Consider the following 12,433-nt stretch of genomic DNA (forward strand, 5'->3'; position numbering starts at 1 on the left):
ATTAACCATTATATGTCTCATTCCTGTCCTTTCCCAATGATGGCACACTTTTGGCTGCCTAGCACCAATGCAGGCACCCTGGTATCATGGTGCAATGGTGTCTGCATATAGATATTTCTCCTCGTTATGCCTCACCTTGGGAGGTGTAGCATTTTGACACATTCACAGGGCTACCACAAATTGTAAATATGTGAATGTGCCAAAATCCATGGTTGGATGTGTGGGAACACCCATGCTCCACCCATGGAATGCCTACTTACTGTAGAGTAATGCAAGGCAGTGATTTGTGTGCCTTCCGTAACTCTAGATTTATCAAGCCATGTAGGGCCACGCTAGTGCAGTAGGAGCCTTAACAGACGAAGGGAGACCTTTACGGGACCCGATGTGGGGGTAAGACAGAGAGTACCCCCCCACACACCGGCTGAAACCATATATATATATATACTATATGCCCCTCTACAGAACACTCCTATACCTGTAGAAGTTAAAGAAGAAGGACAGCCATGATCCGAAAGAACTTCTTACTGTCATCCTAGGCTATCCCAGAATGACTCCAAGGGTACGTTGGCTGTCCTCTGTGAGCTTCAGGGATCCAACATGCTGCTGAGGTCTCCCTGCAACTTCCCAGCTGACTTGCTGCAACTAGACTTGTTTGAGCCCTTTGACTTTTGCTGGACTGTGTCCCTGAATCCCAAGAGGTGCCTCTCCAAGTGTTAGGCCATTGGCTGAGATCAGAATGCACTCATATTGAAGTAAAAGGGTAAAGTGAAGGTGAATTCAAAAGGTGAAATCCTGACGTTTGGGCTCTTTTCAACCACGAACAGGCCTGTTGTGCCAAGACTCTGCTGCCCACGTCAACCACCAATGCAAAACTCAGATGAGAACTGCTCATCGCACTACAGTGTCTGCCAGCGACTGGAAGCAATACAAAGACTGCATTTCACACTGCAGCAATGACAGCATAAGGTGATTACCGACATGACGCACCAGCTCGGACCGTCTGTAATGCATGATCGGCTGATTGCACTACACCAACAACCATCTGCAACAGCCAATTTGCTCTTCGTGTCACAGCTACAACTATCTACAATGCTCTTTATGCCCTCCGTGGTCTCTTCCACAGCAAACAGACTCCAGACTTAGGAGATAACATTTTCAACAGAACTAACCTGGTTCCTGTATCTGATCTGTGATCATCTGGCCCGCGTGAAATTGTGATCTTACCCTGGCTTAATGCAACCAGATGATGACAAATGATTCTTATGTTTTGTGGTGGCTATCACTTACAACTTTAAACTTGAATATCTCTGGTACTACTGATTGAATGTTTGTCCTTTGGCTATCATTTTACTTGATAAATGTACTCTATTTTTGTAAATTGGCTTGGAATGTTTGTGGTCTGCATAAATAATTTATACATTGCGTTAGAAATGGGGTCTCTGGTTGGCAGTCAGTTTGCACTTTGTCTAAGCAGGGACCTTCACTCTAGTCAGAGTAAAGGAGAAACACACCTGGTTAACCCTCACTCAACCCCTTGGTAGCTTGGCACGAGCAGGCAAGGTTAACTCAGAAGCAAGGTGTAAGGTATTTGTACCAACATACACAGTAATACAGTGAAAACACCACAAAATGGAAAAAATAGAAAAATAGGCAATATTTATCTCAAACAAACAAGACCAAAATGACAAAAATCCAACATACAAGTCAAGATATGAATTTTCAACAGAATAAGAGTCTTAATCCATAGAAAACAGTGAGAACGCTGTTGTTACACAAAGTACCTAGTTTGCATAATACAAAAGCTGCACGGGCGACAGTACGTCAGAAAAGCCAGCAATGCATCGCTTCTTAACACGCAAGTGAGACCGTATGTCATTTCCTTCTCTGGCCGGGTCGATGATGTGTCATTTTTCTCCCTCACAAGAGAGTGATGCGTGGATTTCCGAACGGACACCTCGGGTCCGGGCAGACTTTGCATCGATTATTCACACTCAGGGTTGTTGCATTTGAAATCTGGTTGCACTGTGTCAGAAAACCGCTCTGCGTAGGGTTTGCGTTGTTAACAGCAGCTGTTTCTCCAGTCTCGATGCGTCGATCTCCCAGCCGCGATGCAGGTGGAGCGTCGATTTAAACAGCAAAGTTGGCGGCGTGTCGTTTATCAGCCATGTTGGAAATGGTGCATCAAAAATGTCCCTGCACGGCTGTGTTTTTGTGGATTTCAGTCCTTTTCCACCAACTTCACTTTTCAAGGGCCCAGGGACTGGATGGAGCAAAGAATGATGGCCCTGAGACTTTAACAACAGAAGGCAAGCTCAACTCAAACCCTTGGAGATTCCTCTCAAGCAGGAATACACAACAAGGTCCAGTCTTTGTCCCCTTCACAGACAGAAGCAGCAACTTGCTAGATAGCCCAACAAAGCACAGTCATAGGCAGGGGCAGCACTTATCCTCATAGCGTCAGCTCTTCTCCTTGTTCCTCTTGAATCCTTGAATCTGGTCTTCAGGGGCTTTGGATCCACTACTTATACCCTTTTCTGCCTTTGAAGTAGGCATACTTCAAAGGAAGGTTTCTGTTCACAAGATCATGCCTTGCCCAGGCCAGGCCCCAAAGACACACCAGGGGGTTTGAAACTACATTGTGAGTGGGCAGGCACAGCCCATTCAGGTGTAAGTGACCACTCCTCCCTCCACTCTAGCACACATGTTTCATCAGGATATGCAGGCTACACTCCAGCTCCCTTTGCCTCACTGTCTAGAGGGGATTCACAAACAGCCCAGCTGTCAAACTGACCCAGATAGGCAATCCACAAACAGGCAGAGACACAGAATAGTTCAAGCAAGAAAATGTCCACTTTTTAAAAGTGGCATTTTCAACTAACAATCTAAAAAACAATTGCACTAAAAGATGTATTTTAAAATTGTGAGTTTAGAGACCCTAAACTCCACATTTCTATCTGCTCTCAATGGGAATCTACACTTTAAAGTTATTTAAAGGCAGACCCTATGTTATTCTATGGGAAAGATATGCCTTGCAACAGTGAAAGCTGAGTTTAGCAGTATATCACTGTTAGGACATATAGAACGCACTAGAATATGTCCTACCATAAACATACACTGCCCCCCGCCCATGGGGCTAACTAGGACCTACATTATGGGTTCCTTACATGTAGGGAAAGGGAAGGTTTAGGCCTGGCAAGTGGGTACACTTGCTAAGTCGAATTGGCAGGGCAAAACTGCACACCCAGACACTGCAGTGGCAGGTCTGAGCCATGTTTACAGGTCTACTCATGTGGGTGCCACTGAGTGCTACAGGCCCACTAGTGGCATTTGATTTACAGGCCATGGGCACCTCATATGCACTTTACTAGGGGCTTACTAGTAAATCAAATATGCAAATCAGGGATAAACCAATCACTAACAATTTACACAGAGACCATATGCACTTTGGCACTGGTAAGCAGTGGTGAAGTGCGCAGAGTCCTAAAGCCAATGCAAACTCGACAGAAAAAATAGGAGAAGGTAGGCAAAATGATTGGGGATGACCCTGCAAAAAAGGGCCAAGTCCAACACATTGCCTCTAAGTTAAGCCTGACTGCTTTTGAGCCAAGCTACCGGAAGATTAAGCAAGGGTCAATTTAGTGACTTTGTGGCTCTCCCTGACAAGAATTGTGGTTGTTGCCTGAGTAGGACTTCCGCCCCCTTCAACCAATAAAACAATTTCTTTAAAAAACCTATGTATTGCCTCATACTACAAGAGATCTGTTGGGAACATTGTTGTGGTATGTTATATCTACATCAAGATTGTAAGTTGTTGATATTTTGTTTTTGTTGTTCTCCACATGTGGAATTATCTCTATTTTTTTTAAAAATGACAATAAAGTCGATTATTCATAGTAAATCTTTCAGATATTTATTTACTTATTTATCAATTCCTCATTTCTTGTAAGTGAATGTTCCATATGAATTAACCATCAGAGGCAGCAGCAGTCCCATGATACAACTGAACTGTAGGACTCAACAAATAGAAAAAGACTCACCGCTGCCTAATAATGCATATATTGATATGTACTGTGAAAGAAAATATATGAATATATGTGAGAAAAAGAACAAATAAATAGAGCATTGACACCCAGCACTGGAAAATGAAAATCAGGACAAGACAATCTAAAGAAATACTACTGAAAAAAGGAATTACGAGAAACAAAAAATCACTGATCTAACAATTTAATTAACATACTCACAGGAACTGAATAGCTCATTTTACGCTACAGGGGTAGGAAGAGGCAATTAATGTAAGGTCTGAGGCACAGGTTTTCATTAAGTGCATTCTGAGCAGTGTTGATTCCCCTCTATTACTGGTGTTTGCAGAAAATAGACTGTTAAGCACTTACATAAATAAATGTTTTTACTCTTAAGCTTGACTAACTTATGAATTCCCAAACTTCTCATTGCTTTTTTATAATGTAATCGTCTGTTCAAATGTTGGAGAAATGTGGGAAGAAAGTAAGAATGGAAACTTGAGCAAGCAGTGACCGTCAAACACAGGGTGGTGTGCCATGGTGGGTTGAGAAAATGACTGGTAGAGCTTAAGTTAAATAAAGAAAAACTAACATGTAAAATTGGTATTCTATGGGGTAGATATTATGCTTTCTTAGTTTACATGTGTGAAGAGGTTGAAAGGTAAGAGTTAAAGAACAGTCACAATTCTTGTTCCAGAATCAAGTCCTCTTTATGTTATCCATCTTCAGGTATTACTGCTCATTTGTTCTTGGATGGTCCAAATAAATGACAAAATCAAGAGACTCTTTTTAACTAAAATATTAATAAATGTGGCTTTGTTAATTAAGAAAGCTACATCCTGCTTGAATAAAAATCTAAGGGCCCAATGTACAAAGCAATTGTGCTGTCATAAAAGGTGAATTTTGGCAATTGCGACCACAAAATGGCCTTGTACAATGTATCATCCCTAATTTGCATGTCAGTATCCTGTTACCGACTCATAAAATAGACATTGTAATTTGCAATTAACAAGGGGGGTTTTAAGGGCAACCCTTCCTAACTGTGACTTGCTGGTCCATGTATGATTGTTTTGTGACAGAGAATGCAGTTGCAAAACAATCACAGTTAACACAAATTTCAAATTGGTGTTAACCCATTCGCAAACAAGAAGGGTTCCCGACAGAAACCCTTCCCCTTTGTGAATGGTAGCAAAAATGTTTTTTTAGAGCAGGCAGTGGTCCCACGGATCGCTGCCTACTCTGAAAAAAGGAAATGAAAACTTTAAGGAAAACTGACTGCATTTAAAAAAAAAAAAACACTTCATTGAAAAATCAGTCACAGACATGGTGGTCTGCTGACCCTAGCAGGCCACCATCCTTGTGAGTGCAGCCATTCCCAAATGGGTCACAAATTGCGACCTGCCTCATGAATAATAATGAGGCAGGTCCTTTGCGATTCATTTGGGAATTGCTAACAGTGTCTCAGACACTGTTGTACATTACAGATTGTGACTAATGATCTACATCGGGCGATAAATCTTCAAAAATAGTCTTAATGTTGGAAATGGAAAAAAAAACATTATGTAAAGTGTGCACTCAGTTTTGACTAAAAAGTACAGAATTCAGTAGTTAGGTAAGGTGTTGTAGTCTAAAATCACTTACAGTCAAAATCTTGATAAACAACCTGATCACAAAAAGCAGTCATTAATAAGGAAGTACAGCTGAGAAAACAAGTGTCCCTTAAATAACACAAATGTAAGCAATTACTTGTCTACTGACTGTAGCTAATATCCATTAGATTCAGCACTTTGAGCCATTTGCTAACTGCTGAAAAGTAACCTGCTACTCAGCACAAAACATTTAGTTTGTTATAATTAAAACAAAATCTAATTGCTTCTTGGTGGGTTGGAAAACTAGCCATTAATTATGAGAACCTAAGCCAAGTTGCAGAGTTTCCAGTTCTTTACTGTAAGAAGATGGTTCTGGCTATCTGGCCTGCCCTGATTTGTTTGCTTTTTGATCTCCTGGTTTTTGACATTTTACTTTGAGGGAGCAGCATAGGTGGGGCTCCAGACCCCATCCTGGGGCCCCACCAAGACGAAAAGCCAAGGGATGCCGTTGCGTCCCCCGCAAAGATGGCTGTTGGCAGAGGGAAGGGCTGGCGGCAGAAGACAAAGCCAGGGAATTCTGTTGCGCTCCCTGTGAAGATTGTCCAGGAGCCCAGGACCCCACCCCGGGCCCCACATGGAGGGTGAAGTCAGTGGGTGCCTTGGCGCCCCCTTGAAAATGGCCAGAGGGGCCCTAGACCCCATCCCAGGTTCCTGTGAGCAGGAGCATCACAGGAAGAGCCATCGTGCTCTCCAGAAAGGTGAGGAGGGGCCCTAGACCCCATCCCAGGGCCCTGATGATGCTGAGAGGAGGGGGGGTGCTGTCCCACTACCCAGGCAGCCGGCCTGGCCACTGCAGCTGCTCACATCTGGCTGCAGGAGCGGGCAGACACCAAATGAAGGGCCGGTTTCTGTGGCAGCACCTGGAGGTGCTGGCCGTACAGGGAGTTGGTGGGGGTGGTCAGGAATGAGCTCTCTGCACCACCCCCCAATGAGGGAAGCCATACCTGGTATGGGGGTGTCTGGGTGGGACTGGGCACCCCCCAGCTTTAGCGCTCCAAATCTGGTGGAATCTCAGTTCTCCCCAGCACAGCGGGAGAGCTGCTCATTACCTATACAAATTGTCCACAAGGCCTTGCGAGTCCCAACGTCTTTCTGAGCTCTCTTCTTGGCTCGTGGTGGCCCCAGGAAAATGGGGCCACCACCAACTAAGTGCCAATGGACAGGGGGAGCTGCAAAAGCAGTGCAGCCTCCTCCCAATGCAAAGTTACACAATATCAACCATCCAGAAGTAATTCCATCTATTTGTGTATATTTCTAAATTGTTGCATAGTATTGAGTAGTGTGTGTGTAATAATTGTATGTTTACTTAATCAAAAGAAAAAGCACAGACTGGACAATTATTTATTGAGTGTCATTCTTGTGTGCTCGTGATTGGGGATTACTAGTACACACCACCTCCCTTGAGTAAGCCTTGGACTGCTCTGCAAGGCTACCATATCAGAATCAATCTCCACAGTGTGGTGTTTGGTTCCCATTGGTGGTCGAGTGTGGACCCATTACTTGCGCAGGTCACACAACTTTTGACCCATCTTCCAACATTTACCAAAACATAACATATGCTAAACAGTTTCAGGGGGGGTTACACATAGTCTGAATTTATATTATTGTTCTTTAAGAGTAGAACATTTCCTCTTAAATTCTAGGATTCGAATATGAAGAAGCATAGGTGTATTCATATATACATTATGGCATGGTCTGTTACTTCTTTCAAAATAAATTTGATGCAGTTTGATCTCTTGAGGTAAAGTTACATACATAGATAATGTATTTAACTTTATAATTTACAGCTATATGGACATAACCAAGTGATTTATTGACAGACAACAACTTGATTTGCTAATAACTTTGGTGCCTTTTGACGAATAGTTACAAAACTTTACAAACACATGGTACATCCATCTCAGCTTTTTATGGAAAGTTTAGGGATGATCATCAAGTGGGACCAAGAAAAGCAGGGGTCCCAAAACACAATTTCCCCATGCAGTTTATAGAGAATTTTAGACAGTGCTACAGCCAAGGAAGCTAAATGGAATTACCCCAGTGTTGGTTAGAAAATTAAACTGAAACTCATGCCCTTGACATGCACAGTTATGAGGTGACATATTGCAACTCTCACAAAATATTCAATGACATCATTGATAACATCACTGATAACCTTTTAATTACATAATTGATGACAAGACTGTGCATGGTGGAGTGTGTGACCTTTTATAGTTTCTTCAGCTAATTCTAAGTAATGTATTTTAGTGTTTTTGAGTTTAATATATTACATTTTGACTTTTTCACATAAATGTATTCTCATTTTAACCCATTTTAACCTTTGTTTCTCAGTGAATAAATATGTATAAATATATATTGTGCACTCACACACACAGACACACATGTATACACGCACACACAACATATCTCCAAACACACCAACACACATATATATATATAGAGAGAGAGAGAGAGAGAGAGATTTTTTTATAGATGTATATCTGTCTATTAAGGTAGTTATGGTGAGGACCTAATTTCAATATAAAAAAACATTTTTTTACTTGCCTATATCTTTGGTGTCGCTTGTCTGGAGAGTTTCAGTGTGATCCAGGAAGGCAGAGAAAAAGTGGGGGTCCCAAAATACTTTTTTCATGGGGATTTTGAACAGAGATAGCGCCAAAACTACTCAATGGAATTACTCCAAATTTGGCAGAAAGGAAGGTCCTGGTCCAGAAAGTGACTCTTTTTTTAAATGTAAATCTGTTTAGTAGTTTTTGAGAAATGAAGGGGAACAAATGTGTATGTATAGGGATGCAAAGGATTTGCGACAACTCCTGATCTCCTGCTGAAATCTAATTGGCTGTCAGCACTTCAACCATGAAGTGTTGACATCCATCATGGGACTTGGCAGCCAAGTCCCAGAAAAAAAAAAAGAAAAAAAAGAAAAGAGGCCAGGGTACGGACACCCTGAATCCTTAGCTCTGGTGGTGGGGTCCCAGATGGAGCCCCCTGGGCTAAACAGCATACTTTTTTTTAATTTGCTTTGATTCACGGCTGACCTGTGGATCTGGTGAAAATATAAAAAACAACAAAGAGCGGGCTCCCACACTTTTTTAAGCTCTGGGTGGACCAAGTCACAGGGATATTCTTTAATAGCAGTGTGGGAGGGCTGCACCCCAGGGACCAACACCTCCCCAGGACAAAAATAATTATTTGTGGGGGAGAGGCCTGTTGGCGTCCCCCACAGCCCCTGGGACTGCCACCTGTCTGGGGATTTCATCAAATAACAAGCAGAGAGGCCATCCGGCTCCCCCACTGGCCTGGGGATTGCTACCTCCCTGTGTCTTTAAGAAACAAATAGGGGGGATGTCTGACCCCCCCTCTCCCTGGGGACTGCGATCTCCCCGGGGCTTCATTGCTATTCAGTGTGAGGGGGAATACGGCCTGCTGCCCCGGGGACCACTACCTCCCCAGGGCTATAATTGTAAGGAGCCTATGATGACCCTGGGGACGGCCACCCACCAGTGCTGGTTCCTGCTATGTCCCGGGGTGCCCACTCCTGGGACATGGAAGTTTGCTTTGCAGGTGCTGCCAAGTCACAGCAAACACTCCGGTTTCTGACAAAAGGGCCTATCAAGCAGGTCTCGCTGTCAGAAAGCAGAGTTCTGCAGAGATGAAAACTTTGCTTCAGCAACTGCAGAGCTGCTGTTAAAAGCAGCTTATTGCTTGCTGAAGCAATGGGACAACGGGGAGGCCTTGAGTCTTCCCCCGTGGTACCAGATAGCCTGGAAAGGCACATTATAAAATAACAAAAAAAATGTATTGACAGCAGAGAAGCCCTTGAGGGCTCCCACTTCAATCCCATTGTAGGAAAGAACCCTCTTTCTTGGCATGGTTACCCCCATTTTCTGCCTCATATCAGTGTGTTTGGCTGTGTTCATTGGGATTATGCTAACCAGGACACCAGTGATTATGCTGTTTCTCCCAAAACTGTATTACATTCCACAACTGGCACACTTGTGCCCCATTATAAGCTCCTAGTATATGGTACCTAGGTAGCCAGGGCATTGAGGTTATAGGGGATCCCTATGGGTTGCAGCATATATTTTGCCACCCATAGTGAGCCCAGGAAAAGGGTTCTGCAGGACTGCCATTGCAGCCTGCGTGAAAAGGTCCAAGCACTATTTCACTGCCATTTGTCACTGCACCAGGTCACTTATTAGTCACCCCTATGACAGGCCTTCCAGCCCATAGGGCAGGGTGGAAAGGACCTGTGTGTGAGGGCACCACTGCACTAGCACATGTGCCCCTATGATCTCCAGGCCCATTTTCCCGAACTTCATGAGTGCTGGGACATCATTTTATGCGTGCACTGGACATAGGTCACCACTTATGTCCAGCTACAAGTTGGTAACTCCGAACATAGGTATGTTTGGTATCAAACATGTTGAATCATACCCCAAGGCTCTTGTAAGCATTGGTTGTATGATTCCATACACTCTGGGGGTCCTTAGAGGATTCCTAGTATTGCCATTTCAGCCTTCTGGGGGTTTCCATGCAGCCCCAGCTGCTGCCAGCTCACAGACAGGTTTTTGCCCTCTTGTTGCTTGAGAAGCTCGAGCCCAGGAAGGCAGAACAATGCATTTCCTTTGGGAGAGGGGTGTTACACCCCCTCCCTTTGGAAATAGGTGTTACAGGCTTGGAGTGGTAGCCTCTCCAAGCCACGAGAAATGCTTTGAAGGGCACATTTGGTGCCCTCCTTGCATAAATCAGTCTACCCCCAGTCCCTGCTCTTGTGGGAAACTGGACAAAGGAAAGGGGAGTACCACTCCCCTGTCCATTACCACCCCAGGGGTGGTGCTCAGAGCTCCTCCAGAGGGTCCATGGGTTCTGCATTCTTGTTTCCAAGGTTGGCAGGGAACTCTGGGAGCATCTGAGTGGGTAGTGCCAGCAGGTGACGGCAGAGCCCTCCCCTGATAGGTGCTTACCTGGTTATGTGACCAATCCCCCTTTCAGGGCTATTTAGGGTCTTTCCTTTGGGTGGTTCCTCAGATTCAGATTTCAACACTCCAGAAGCAATCCTCTGCATTTTGCACTTCGACTTCTGACCAAAGAACTGCGGGCCAGATGTAGCAAAGGGTTTGCGCCTCGCAAACAGCGAAAATCGCCGTTTGCGAGGCACAAAAGCCTCTTTGCTATTCAGAAATGCATATTGCGAGTCGGGGACGACTCGCAATATGCATTTCAGAATCGCAAATATGAAGGGGTGTTCCCTTCCTATTTGCGATTCGGAGTGGAATGCAATTCCATTTGCGACCGCATATGCGGTCGCAAATGGAGTCACAGTTACCATCCACTTGAAGTGGATGGTAACCCACTCGCAAATTGGAAGGGGTCCCCATGGGACCCCTTCCACTTTGTGAATGGACCCACAAATATTTTTTCAGGGCAGGGAGTGGTCCAAGGGACCACTCCCTGCCCTGAAAAAATACAGAAACTAAAGGTTTTGGTTTTTTTTTTAAGTGCAGCTCGTTTTCCTTTAAGGAAAACGGGCTACACTTAAAAAAAAAAAAAACTGCTTTATTGAAAGCAGTCACGAACATGGAGGTCTGCTGACGACAGCAGGCCTCCATGTTTGCGAGTGCCTATACTCGCTATGGGGCCGCAATTTGCGACCCACCTCATGAATATTAATGAGGTGGTTCATTGCGACCCCATAGCGAGTCGCAGTCGGTGTCTGAGACACCGTACTGCATACCAATTTGCGACTTGCAAATTGCGAGTCGCAGGGACTCGCAATTTGCAAGTCACAAATTTGTTCTTTGCTACATCTGGCCCTAGATCTGGACTTTTCAGGGTCCCACAAGCTGCAAAATAAAATCAAGATGGCTTCTGCAACATTCTATCTCTGGCTCCTTCCAGCAACTGCAACATCTCCCTGGTCGTGTATCCTCTGAGGGCAATCCGCCTTCAGACTGCATCAGAAGAAAGAAGGAATCTCCCTTCGGGAGAAGGAGTCATTCCCCTGCTCTGCAAGTACCAACTGCAATGATGACCGGCTGTGAGGATCCCCTCTCCTGCAGAGCGGCATGGATCCTGCATCATGGGTAGTGGACTGATGTCATCCCGACGGTCCTCTCTTCTACCTGTCCCACTTTGGTGGAGGTAAGACCTTGCCTCCCCACGCAAGACAGTTCCCCCTTGCACTGCATCTTTTGCAGCTGCCAAGGCTTGTTGGCATCTTTCCTACAAGTCCTTCATGCATCGCATAGCACCTGCCCCCAGCACTCTACCCTGTAATGCACAGTTTCCTGAATGGTTCTCCGGCAGCGTGGGAACCTTTGTCGTAGTGCTACTTGGGCCTCATCTGCAAGTTTCTTGTCCCCATCCTGTGGGACTCCTGTGTGTGCTATCTGGTCTTCTGTGGGCTCTCTGAGTTGCTGAGGGCCCCCTCTGATTTCCCTTCCTGGGTAGAGTCCACCTTGTCCTTCCTGGTCCCAGGCAGAGCCATTTTCCGCTAACAGAGAGCTTTGCGTGTGCCAAGGTTTATTGGCGGACTCTGATGACGCAAACCTTGCTTGGGACACCACTTGCGCCCTTCAGGAACCTGACTTTGTCTTCTTGGGTGCAGTACTGACTTTTCTTCTCCACTGGTGGTTCTCCTTTTGCACATTCATCCAGGTTAGCAGGGGCTCCTGTTCTTCCTGGACTTTTCTGTGCTGCTTGGACTTAGTCCCCTTCTTCCACATGTCTTCTTGTCCAGGAATGCACTGTTGGTGTCTTGCA

This window comes from Pleurodeles waltl, chromosome 7, assembly GCF_031143425.1.
Source record: "Pleurodeles waltl isolate 20211129_DDA chromosome 7, aPleWal1.hap1.20221129, whole genome shotgun sequence".
In the NCBI taxonomy this organism is placed as follows: Eukaryota; Metazoa; Chordata; class Amphibia; order Caudata; family Salamandridae; genus Pleurodeles; species Pleurodeles waltl.